We start from the raw sequence: 13,644 nt of genomic DNA, 5'->3' as shown, positions 1-13,644 counted from the left end.
ATCCTTTTTCTTGCAGTTGCAGCTATGAATAAATTACAAGACAGTGACAAACAGTCTGCAGTGGCATCAGATGGATGTACTGCTGGCTGGCTGACTTGGGGGTGATAGGGATGGGATGCACTGCCATTTCTACAATGTGAACACAGCAAACAGGGAGCGAAGGGAAAAATACAGGGTTGTGATGAAAAACAACGACATACAGCCCCTTACTGGCAGCAAATGATTTAATTGCTGAGGGAAATGTCACTACTTTGTCCGGCCCGGCAACAGTGTTTTTTCCTCCCACTTTCAAAGACAAGGGAACTAATTGGTTCATTATTCTGAAAAGAGCCCTGTCATCCTTTTCCCAATCTAAAGTCTACCCAACCCCTGGCTGCCTGTCTGTGTGACCGATAGGCATCAGTAGTGTCATTACAGTAAAAGCAATGTCTGTCAGGCTGAGATTTAAGGCCCATCTCCTCTGAACCTCCCCAGGTATCCCATTAGAAACACATCTCTATGGCGATGTGCTGACCCAATGCAGTCATGATCAACATGCACAAAGATCTGTAATGGCATTCCTCTGATGTCCTGTCCGTCTCAGTGTAGCTGAGGATCATCTGTGAGTCGTCTGCTCTGCCGTGCAGCCCTGCTACATCGCCTGAATTAAGATTGTAACCTGAGCAATAAGATCATGGCATGAAGTTCAGACAGGAAATACATTTCTTTGTAGCTGCATAATGAAGAATGAGTAACGTATAACCTTTAATTGACTCCTGGTTCAAGTAATTTTGTAAACATCTTGTTAATGTTCAACTAAAATGAGAATCGGAAGGTCATGTTAAAAGTTCAACAAACCCTTAATAATTAAGTAGATGCTACAAAGCTTCCCTGTTTTATTTGCTGCCTGCATTAAATATTGATCCAGTGGTGCAGACAATGAACTGTTTATGCATTATCTCTTAGTAGAGGGAAGTATAGGTTTTAGTCAGGCCTTTGCATGGTGTACTCTCTTTATGGCAACAGGTTGTCAATTAGATATGGAATATAAGACAGACCAGAGACTCCACATCAACAAAGCCCTGATGGCATTCTTGAACTGACATTTGAGTCCAAAATAAACAAGACCAATACTGTAGGTTGCAGAAATCCCCCCCCCCCCCGGATGATTGGAACATTATGTTGGTCAGGAAACTTCAGTCTAACTACAATAAGACTGTTACTACCGAGTCTGTACACTGAGCTCCAACAGTATTGGGACAGTAACAATTTTGTTGTTGTTTTGGCTCTGTACTCCAGCACTTTGGTTTTGTATTTAGTCCCATAATTCCTAGCACACAATGATTGCATCAAGCTTGTGGCTCTACAAACTTGTTGGATACATTTGCAGTTTGTTTTGGTTGTGTTTCAGATTATTTTGTAGCCAATATAAATGAATGGTAAATAATGTATTGTATCATTTTGGAGTCACTTTTATTGTAAATAAGAATAGAATATGTTTCTAAACACTTCTACATTAATGTGGATGCTACCATGATTATAGATAATCCTGAATGAACCGTGAATAATAATGCGTGAGAAAGTTAGACGTACAAATATCATTCCAAGACATGCTAACCTCTAACCATTACAATAACAGGGGAGGTTAGCATTTATCTGTAATCATGGTAGCACATTTACAGTACCAGTCAAAAGTTTGGACCACCTACTCATTCCAGGGTTTATTTTACTATTTTCTACATTCTAGAATAATAGTGAAGACATCAAAACTGTGAAATAACACATATGGAATCATGTAGTAACCAAAAAAGTGTTAAACAGATCAAAATGACAGCTTGGCACACTCTTGGCATTCTCTCAACCAGCTTCACCTGGAATGCTTTTCCAACAGTCTTGAAGGAGTTCCCACATATGCTGAGCACTTGTTGGCTGCTTTTCCTTCACTCTGTGGTCCAACTCATCCCAAAACATCTCAATTGGGTTGAGGTTAGGTGATTGTGGAGGCCAGGTCATCTGATGCAGTACTCCATCACTCTCCTTGGTCAAATAGCCCTTACACAGCCTGGAGGTGTGTTTTGGGTCATTGTCCTGTTGAAAAACAAATGATAGACCCACTAAGCGCAAACCAGATGGGATGGCGTGTCACTGCAGAATGCTGTTGTAGCCATGCTGGTTAAGTGTGCCTTTAATTGTAAATAAATCCCTGTCAGTGTCACCAGCAAAGCACCCCCATCCCAGCACACCTCCTCCTCCATGCTTCACGGTGGGACCACACATGCGGAGATCATCTGTTTACCTACTCTGCGTCTCATAAAGACACATCGGTTGGAACCAAAAATCTCAAATTTGGACTCATCAGACTAAAGGACAGATTTCCACCAGTCTAATGTCCATTGCTTGTGTTTCTTGGCCAAAGCAAGTGCTGCCAGAGAGTTACATTAGAAGTGCCCATACAAGTAGGCTCAAGGCACAGACATTTCAGCACAGGGTGGATGACAACCTTGTTCCATGAATTAATCACAAAAACAGAGGATTAGCTGAACTACGCAACGAACATTCTGGATAATATAGAGATTCTGGAAGTATTTATTGATCAGCATTTTGATATGCTCGAAAAAGAAACGGATACATCGAAGCGAACGAGAAGATCTTTCCTCGAGTTCTGTGAGCGAAACGGGAGGAAAGCCGCCGTCTAAAATTCTAAACTTAACATTGGAGGGGAGCGTTTTTATAACTTTCTCTCCAGAAGATAGAGCATTGCTTACAAGCATGAGCAAGCAGTTCAAAAAACTGGGTCTATTGCCTGGGCTACTGGGGGAGGTTGAGGCCTTAAAAACAGGAATGGATTACAGTAATAAATGATGGAAATAATACGAGCGTAAAATAACATATTGAAAACTACCGTGGACTCCCTAAAAGACACTACAGAGAGTCTACGGTATGACAATAAAACAATGACAGCTGAATTACTTGATCTAATGTGCAGAAGTATGAGAAATAATATTGTTATAATGGGAATAAAGGAGGATGAAAACTATCAGTCAATGGAGGAAAAAGTCAAGGTGTTCATGAAACGTAATCTCAAGATGACGGACGAACAGGTGGAAACAATTGTTTTTCAAAGAGCCTCTGTTTTGGTGGCAGAGCAGATTTCAAGTTTTCATAACAATCGGAAATCGGTATTTGTACATACATACATACATCGGTATGTGGCCGATAAAAATAAATAAAAGTAAAAATAGATATATATATTTTTTTACACCTTTATTTAACTAGGCAAGTCAGTTAAGAACACATTCTTATTTTCTATGACTGTAACGCTCCTCCTCTTCGTCTGATGATGAGGAATAGGAATCATCGGACCAACACGCAGCGTGGTAAGTTTTCATAGTAAATTTAATCAAATAAACTGAACACTGAATGACAAAAAACAACAAAGAGAGTGAACGACACGAAACAGTCCTGTAAGGTGAAACACAGGTGGGAACAGGCTACCTAAGTATGGTTCTCAATCAGAGACAACGATTGACAGCTGCCTCTGATTGGGAACCATACCAGGCCAAACACATAGAAAAGGACAACATAGAAGAAAACATAAATGCCCACCCCAAATCACGCCCTGACCAAACCAAAATAGAGACATAAAAAGGATCTAAGGTCAGGGTGTGACAGTACCCCCCCCCCCCCCCCCGAGAAGCAGAATGTTTGTCTCGTGGTTGATAAATTATATGTAAATAATCAAATGTTCAAGGACTCGAAGATTACAATGTGGCTGTGAGTGATCACTACCTCCTGTTGATGTAGTCCCCGATACATATTTGCACCGCATTACACAGTACAAATATGGATTCATTGTTCTTTTACAAAAACAATTTTCTTGCATGAACTACTTTTTGTTTTGTTTTATATTCATGCATTATGGAACGGTGGACTATGTGGACTTAAAATAAGGTTGGATTTGTGGTAATGCAGAATGGGTATGATGAACTTATCCTTTTTCTATTTAGGCCATATGGAACTTTGGACTATATGGACGTGGGGTATGGCTGACATTTTTTTTTTCATGATTTTTTATGTATTTAATTTGAAGATTTTACATCAGAAATAACAAGGCACTTTTTTTAGTTTAATATAATATGTCCTAATTGAAGAGGTCGGGTGTATTATGACTTAAAAGCTGTTATATAGTGCGGCCCTTGTTCGCCGATGTGAATCGGAATGATTAGCTTTTTTAGATAAATCCTAATAAATATGTATAGATGTATTATAGGGCTAGGAGAAAGGATTATATAATTAAAAACCAGCCTAGGTTCTCTATTGGAATAGGCATATACAATCCTTAAATAATTGCTATTACCCTTTTACACTTAAAAAATAAATCTAAATTTAAAAAATGTAAAGGATGATTATTGTTCCGATACACACCGGCAAATGGATGGATTAGGTATTGTCAACAGGGTTGTTGTCTCTAGTGTGTGTGGGCTCGTTAACACTGGGATAAAGAGATTAAAGTTAACGGTAGAACTAATACAATAATTGTCTAGTATAGTATATTTTTCTATATAAGCTATTTATGCTACCTTTTATATTCCTGATCCTAATGATATAGGCCAAGGTGTAATGTAAAACAGTCGAGGCAATAGAGCAACGACCCTGGAATAAAAAACAATGTGTAGGGTGGAGAGAGCATTGGTTTTACAGGTTTACTTACTCTGGATTGTCAGTACTGCATGTGTTCTTGGCTGTCGTGCCATGGCTGTGTCGGAATCGATTGTGAGTTGAACTTGAGTATGCCTTCCCATAAGGGAGTGCCAGGGGTTGGCTTGCGGTCGGCTCTGGCACAGCCATGGCACGATACAACAGGATAATGATATAATGTGATGCCATTTTTTTACTTGCGGCCGTTAGAATCTATGTTCCTTTTTCTTTCTTCCTTTTTTGGTCGGAATACAACAGGATATAATGAGGACTACATGAAATATGTCTTGCATGTAATGGGCCTAAAAAAAAGAGGACTGGTCTTGCGATATATTTGTTGTCTTCTCTTTTTTTTCATTTTTAAAACCTTTTTTTTTTTACGAACAATTGAATCCAATGAACTGAGCAGGCTGGGCTGACATGCTTATAGCCTTGCTAGGACTTCCAAATATGAGCATGCATGTTTAAGATTGTGCTGTTATTATTTATATTAATATTATATATTATTGTTACTATTTTAAAAATCGGACAGTTTTCCATGTTATTTGGTTAGTTCTCATAAGCACCCTCATAGATAATTGTTATCATGGGACTGCCCATATTTCCCTCTGGCCAACGCCATTTGGCGGCCAAGGGTTTGCCTTAGGACGCAATGGTGCATCACGAGTCAGGGAGAGGGTCTGATGGTCTTAGTGACAACAGACCTAGATATGGGGGGAGGTTTTAGTGGGTGGAATATTAGGACAATTGGAGGTTTACAAAGATCATGGATACATTAGAACTTGTGGAGGTTGAAAAACCCTGACCTAGTGAGATATTCTTGGAGGAGGCTTAATCAAGCTAGCCGTCTTGATTACTTCCTAGTCTCGTTCTTGCTGGCATCAAAAGTTTTAAAAAGTATTAATAGGAGACCGAATGAGATCGGACCACCATCTAATTGGCCTTCATATATCTCTTACAGAATTTCCACGTGGACAGGGATTTTGGAAATTTAATCTGTCACGTTCTGACCTTTATTTTCCTTTGTTTTGTCTTTAGTTAGTATGGTCAGGGCGTGAGTTGGGGTGGGCAGTCTATGTTATGTGTTTCTATGTTTAGGTTTGTATTTTGGCCTAATATGGTTCTCAATCAGAGGCAGGTGTTTTGCATTGTCTCTGATTGGGAACCATATTTAGGTTGCCTGTTTTCACTGTTGGTTTGTGGGTGTTTGTCTTCCGTGTCAGTGTTTGTGCCACACGGGACTGTTTTTCGGTTAGATTCTCTTTTTAATTTTGTTTTGTGTAGTGTTCAGTTTTTTAATAATAAAACATGGACACTTACCACTCTGCGTTTTGGTCCGATCCCTGCTACACCTCCTCTTCAGATGAAGAGGAGGAAATCAGCCGTTGCAGAAATACCCACCAACCAAGGACCAAGCAGAGTGGTAAAGGATAGCAGCAGCAGCGGCAGAAGACACAGGATTCATGGACTTGGAGGGAGATTCTGGACGGCAAAGGACCCTGGACTCAGCCAGGGGAATATCGCCGTCCCAGGGCAGAGTTGGAGGCAGCGAAGGCAGAGAGGCGCTGGTATGAGGAGGCAGCACGGCGACGCGGTTGGAAACCCGAGAGTCAGCCCCAAAAATGTATTGGGGGGGGGGAACACGGGGAGTGTGGCTAAGCCAGGTAGGAGACCTGAGCCAACTCCCCGTGCTTACCGTGGAGAGAGAGGGCGTCGTACTGGTCAGGCACCGTGTTATGCGGTGGAGCGCACGGTGTCCCCAGTACGCGTGCTTAGCCCGGTGCGATACATTCCAGCTCCTCGTATCGGCCGGGCTAGGTTGGGCATCGAGCCAGGTGCCATGAAGCCGGCTCAACGCATCTGGTCTCCAGTGCGTCTCTTCGGGCCGGCGTACATGGCACCAGCCTTACGCATGGTGTCCCCGGTTCGCCAGCACAGCCCAGTGCGGGCTATTCCACCTCGCCGCACTGGCCGGGCTACGGGGAGCATTCAACCAGGTAAGGTTGGGCAGGCTCAGTGCTCAATAGCTCCTGTACTCCTTCACGGTCCAGTATATCCGGTGCCACCTCCACGTACCAGTCCTCCGGTGGCAGCCCCCCGCACCAGGCTGTCTCTCCGTTTTCTCTCTACAGTTGCTCCCGCCTGTCCAGCGCTGTCTGAGCTGCCCGTCTATCCAGCGCCGTCTGAGCTGCCCGTCTGTCCAGCGCCGTCTGAGCTGCCCGTCTGCCCAGCGCCATCTGAGCCGCCTGTCTGTCCAGCGCCATCTGAGCCGCCCGTCTGTCCTGAGCCGCTAGAGCCGCCCGCCAGTCAGGAGCTGCCAGAGTCGCCCGCCAGTCAGGAGCTGCCAGAGTCGCCCGCCAGTCAGGAGCCGCCAGAGCCGCCCGCCAGTCAGGAGCCGCCAGAGCCGCCCGCCAGTCAGGAGCCGCCAGAGCCGCCCGCCAGCCAGGACCTGCCAGAGCCGCCCGCCAGCCATGACCTGCCAGAGCCGCCAGTCAGCCAGGAGCTGTCAGAGCCGCCAGTCAGCCAGGACCTGCCAGAGTTGTCAGCCAGCCAGGAGCTGTCAGAGCCGTCAGTCAGCCAGGACCTGCCAGGGTCGCCAGCCAGCCAGGAGCTGCCAGAGCCGCCAGCCAGCCAGGAGCTGCAAGAGCCGTCAGTCAGCCAGGACCTGCTAGAGCCGCCAGCCAGCCAGGAGCTGCCAGAGCCGTTAGTCAGCCAGGACCTGCCAGAGCCGCCAGCCAGCCAGGAGCTGCCAGAGCCGTCAGTCAGCCAGGATCTGCCAGAGCCGTCAGTCAACCAGGACCTGTCAGAGTCGTCAGTCAGCCAGGAGCTGCCAGAACCGCCTGTCACGCCGGCGATGCCGGAATTGCTCCTCAGTCCGGAGCTGCCCCTCAATCCGAAGCTGCCCCTCAGTCCGGAGCTGCCCCTCAGTCCAGAGGTGCCTTTCAGTCCTATGAGCCCATTTATTGAGGTTCCCAGGCCAAGGTCGGCGGTGAGGATCGCCGCTCATAAGAGGCCACGGGGGCGGTTAAGGAAGCGGACAAAAACTATGGTGAAGTGGGATACACGTCCCGCGCCAGAGCCGCCACCACAGACAGACGCCCACCCAGACCCTCCCCTATAGGTTTAGGTTTTGCGGCCGGAGTCCGCACCTTTGGGGGGGGGGTACTGTCACGTTCTGACCTTTATTTTCCTTTGTTTTGTCTTTAGTTAGTATGGTCAGGGCGTGAGTTGGGGTGGGCAGTCTATGTTATGTGTTTCTATGTTTAGGTTTGTATTTTGGCCTAATATGTTTCTCAATCAGAGGCAGGTGTTTTGCATTGTCAATGATTGGGAAATATATTTAGGTTGCCTGTTTTCACTGTTGGTTTGTGGGTGTTTGTCTTCCGTGTCAGTGCCACACGGGACTGTTGTTCGGTTAGATTCTCTTTGTTATTTTGTTTTGTGTAGTGTTCAGTTTTTTTATAATAAAACATGGACACTTACCACTCTGCGTTTTGGTCCGATCCCTGCTACACCTTCAGACGAAGAGGAGGAAATCAGCCGTTACATAATCAAAGCTTATTGGCTGACAATTTTTTCTTAACTAAGACAAAATAATTCATAATTTACTTTTTTTGTACGACATAGGTACAGCAGATCCCCTTATTGTATGGGACACTTCCAAATGTACTTTTAGAGGCAATTCAATACTCATCATTAAAACAAAAGTAGTTTAGGTCAAAAGAGATTAGACTAATAAAGGAAATAGAGGAAGTAACAGCGCAGGTAGATGGTAATGGAAACTGTACTATAGAGGCACAAAATAGGTTAGAGGAAAAACAAAAAGAAATGGAGGTACTTATTCAAGAACGATCAAGTGTAATGTATTACAAAAATAAAGCGAATTGGATGGAAAATTGGGAAAAATGCAGAACATTTTTCTTGAATCTTCAACACAGAAATTCTACCAAAAAGAATTTACAGAAACTCGTTACAAATGATGGAGTTATCCATGATTCTCCAAATTATATTTTGAAAGAGGAAGCAAAATATTTTAAGTATATGTTTTCTTTTCAGTCTCCTCCATGTCCACTGAATGATGTTAACGGTAAGGATTTATTTCCTAATAATAATAATGTCAAATTAACACATTTACAGAAAGATTGTGAAGGCCAACTTACAGAAGGGGACATTTTTGAGGCAATAAAATCTTTTCAGTCTGGAAAAACACCAGGGCTTGACGGTATACCAGTATACCAGTAGAGGTATATCAAACCTTATTTGATATACTCAAAGATCCATTATTAGCATGTTTTAATTACTCTTATACAAATGGTAGACTTTCAGGTACTCAACAAGAAGGTCTGATTTCATTACTACTAAAGCAGGACCCAGGTGGTAAGTATAAAGATCCAGTCCATTTAAAAAACTGGAGGCCTCTAACACTTCAATGTTGTGATGCGAAAATCCTGGCGAAATGCATACCATATAGAATAAAAAAGGTTATACCAGATATTGTTCATCCTGATCAGACAGGTTTTTTACATGGACGATATATTGGAGATAATATACGACAATTACTTGAAACAATTGAACATTATGAAACATTGAAGATACCAGGTCTGGTCTTCATAGCATATTTTGAAAAGGCGTTTGATAAAGTACGATTAGAATTTATATGTAAGTGCCTGGAATACTTTAATTTTGGTGAATCTCTTATACAATGGGTTAAAGTTATGTACAGCAACCCCAGATGTAAAATAGTAAACAATGGTTACTTCTCAGAAAGTATTGAGCTTTTAAGAGGAGTAACACAAGGCTGTCCGTTATCTCCATATCTATTTATTATAGCCATTGAAATGCGAGAGCCAACAAGAACATCAAGGGGTTGGAAATCCAGGGGATAAAAACAAAAGTGTCAATGTATGCTGATGACTCTAGTTTGGATCCCTGCACAGTCTCATTGAAGATCTTGATCACTTTTCTAGCCTCTCTGGATTAAAACCTAATTATGACAATATTACGTATTGGATCGTTAAAAAATACCATGTTTACAGAACCTTGTAGTTTACCAATAAAATGGGCAGATGGTGAAGTAGACATACTTGGTATTCATATCTCAAAAAATATAAATTAACTTACCACAATTAATTTCAATAGAAAGTTAGCAAAAATAGATAAGATTTTGCAACCATAGAGAGGTAAATACTTGTCTATTTATGGAAAAATTACATTGATTAACTGTTTGGTCCTATCACAGTTTACTTACTTACTAATGACATTGCCTATTCCAGATTATTCGTTTTTAAAATCATATGAGATACTTCATTTTATTTGGAATGCTAAGCCAGCCAAAATTAAACGTGCCTATTTATATAATGAATGTGAGTTTTATGGGCTACAATTATTAAATAGTAAAGCTTTAAACCTCACTAAAAGCTTCACTCATACATAAGTTATACTTAAACCCAAAATGGTTCTCCAGTAGATTATTAAGAAAAGCTCATCCTTTGTTCAAAAATGACTTTTTTGCCTCCATTGTCACGCCCTGACCATAGTTTGCTTTGTATGTTTTATGTTTTGTTTGGTCAGGGTGTGATCTGATTGGGCATTCTATGTTGTATGTCTGGTTTGTCTATTTCTATGTGTTTGGCCTGATATGGTTCTCAATCAGAGACAGGTGTTTTGCGTTGTCTCTGATTGGGAACAATATTTAGGTAGCCTGTTTTATGTCAGTGTTGTTTATGGTTGTATAGGTGCGCGACGGGTCCTCGTACCCATGTTTATTTTATGTATGTACATATTAGTGTTTGGAGCATGTTAAGTGGACATATATTAAAAGACTCCATTTACACTCCGTTTGACTCTCCTGCGCCTGACTTCCCTGCCACCTATACACACGACTCTGACATCCATACAGATTACAACTTCTCATTTCCGACTATTTGAAAATGAAATTTTGTTTAAAGTATTGCTCTTTCTTAAACAAGCCATGCAAAGCTGGTTACAATGTTTTATCCTCCAGAATAGATAGAACAAATAATACAACAAATGTTATGGTTAAACTAAAATATATTGATTTATAAAAAAACACTCTTTATGGAAAAAAATGTTTAAAAATTGTATTATATTTATTAATGAAATTATGAATAGAAATGGAGGAGTTATGTCACATATGCAGTTATTGAAAATATATGGTAATATCTGCTCAATACAAATTCACAACCAACTGATTGCAGCACAACCACAAAAATGGAGGAGGCAAGTGGAAAAGGGAGAAGGTAAGGAACTTGTTTGCCTGCCATATATTAAAGATACAAATTGGCTGAAAGGAACTGGCATAAATAGAAAAATATACCAGTTTATCTGAGGACAAAAATGTTGACAGCTGTGCCATACAGGATGCAAAATAAATGGGAGGAGATCTGATGTACCAATTCCATGGCACATGGTTTATGAACTGGTACAAAAAAACTACACTTGACTAAACACTTAAGAGTTTTTCAATTTAAATTATTATATAAAATTCTTGCCACCGACAGAATGCTATATACAGTGGGGAGAACAAGTATTTGATACACTGCCGATTTTGCAGGTTTTCCTACTTACAAAGCATGTAGAGGTCTGTAATTTTTATCATAGGTACACTTCAACTATGAGAGACGGAATCTAAAACAAAAATCCAGAAAATCACATTGTATGATTTTTAAATAATTAATTTGCATTTTATTGCATGACATAAGTATTTGATACATCAGAAAAGCAGAACTTAATATTTGGTAGAGAAACCTTTGTTTGCAATTACAGAGATCATACGTTTCCTGTAGTTCTTGACTAGGTTTGCACACACTGCAGCAGGGATTTTGGCCCACTCCTCCCTACAGATCTTCTCCAGATCCTTCAGGTTTCGGGGCTATCGCTGGGCAATACGGACTTTCAGCTCCCTCCAAAGATTTTCTATTGGGTTCAGGTCTGGAGACTGGCTAGGCCACTCCGGGACCTTGAGATGCTTCTTACGGAGCCACTCCTTAGTTGCCATGGCTGTGTGTTTCGTGTCGTTGTCATGCTGGAAGACCCAGCCACGACCCATCTTCAATGCTCTTACTGAGGGAAGGAGGTTGTTGGCCAAGATCTCGCGATACATGGCCCCATCCATCCTCCCCTCAATACGGTGCAGTCGTCCTGTCCCCTTTGCAGAAAAGCATCCCCAAAGAATGATGTTTCCACCTCCATGCTTCACGGTTGGGATGGTGTTCTTGGGGTTGTACTCATACTTCTTCTTCCTCCAAACACGGCGAGTGGAGTTAGACCAAAAAGCTCTATTTTTGTCTCATCAGACCACATGACCTTCTCCCATTCCTCCTCTGGATCATCCAGATGGTCATTGGCAAACTTCAGACAGGCCTGGACATGCACTGGCTTAAGCAGGGGGACCTTGCGTGCGCTGCAGGATTTTAATCCATGACGGCGTAGTGTGTTACTAATGGTTTTCTTTGAGACTGTGGTCCCAGCTCTCTTCAGGTCATTGACCAGGTCCTGCCGTGTAGTTCTGGGCTGATCCCTCACCTTCCTCGTGATCATTGATGCCCCACGAGGTGAAATCTTGCATGGAGCCCCAGACCGAGGGTGATTGACCGTCATCTTGAACTTCTTCCATTTTCTAATAATTGCGCCAACAGTTGTTTCCTTCTCACCAAGCTGCTTGCCTATTGTCCTGTAGCCCATCCCAGTCTTGTGCAGGTCTACAATTGTATCCCTGATGTCCTTACACAGCTCTCTGGTCTTGGCCATTGTGGAGAGGTTGGAATCTGTTTGATTGAGTGTGTGGACAGGTGTCTTTTATACAGGTAACGAGTTCAAACAGGTGCAGTTAATACAGGTAATGAGTGGAGAACAGGAGGGCTTCTTAAAGAAAAACTAACAGGTCTGTGAGAGCCGGAATTCTTACTGGTTGGTAGGTGATCAAATACTTATGTCATGCAATAAAATGCAAATTAATTATTTAAAAATCATACAATGTGATTTTCTGGATTTTTGTTTTAGATTCCGTCTCTCACAGTTGAAGTGTACCTATGATAAAAATTACAGACCTCTACATGCTTTGTAAGTAGGAAAACCTGCAAAATCGGCAGTGTATCAAATACTTGTTCTCCCCACTGTATATGGGGCATACAACAATCTCATCTCTGTAGATTTTGTTGCGAAGAGACAGAATCAATAGCTCACTTATTCTGGTATTGCCCCTATGTAGCTTGTTTCTGGTCACAGTTTCAGGAATGGTTAAAGAAAATCACAACATGCACTTAAAATTAACCTTACAAATAGCAGTGTTGGGTGATCTGGAAAGCCATAGTCAGTCAATAAATAATCTAATAATACTCGTAGGAAAGGTTTTCATCTTTAACTAACAATCTGTGGACAATATACGATTACAAAGATTCAAAAAAGTAGTAAAACATCACAGCACAATTGAAAAATATATGGCACATGGAAACCAAACGAGGGTGGTCTATGGTGATAGGTGGGATGGGCTGAGAGTGGCTGAGGGTTAGGATTAAAGAGTTTGTTTGGTAATGTATTGTTGGTATATATAAAAGTACCATGTATGTAAAATGTATAGGTACAACGTATGTATATGGAGCAAAAAAGCTGTAAAAGAATACAAAAATATTTGTCCTCCATTGAGGACAGCTTTTTTGCTATATATACATACATTTTACCTATACATTTTACATATACATATACATTTTACATACATGGTACTTTTATATATAACAACAATACATTACCAAACAAACTCTTTAATGGAGGTGTAAAAAAAAAGGAAAATAATTATTTTATTATTTGTGTCCTTTAGTAGTGGTTTCTTTGCAGCAATTCGACCATGAAGGCCTTATTCATGCAGTCTCCTCTGAACAGTTGATGTCGAGATGTGTCTGTTACTTGAACTCTGTGAAGCATTTATTTGGGCTGCAATTACTGAGGTGT

This window comes from Salvelinus alpinus, chromosome 8, assembly GCF_045679555.1.
Source record: "Salvelinus alpinus chromosome 8, SLU_Salpinus.1, whole genome shotgun sequence".
Classification (NCBI taxonomy): Eukaryota; Metazoa; Chordata; class Actinopteri; order Salmoniformes; family Salmonidae; genus Salvelinus; species Salvelinus alpinus.
This window is presented reverse-complemented; position numbering follows the sequence as displayed.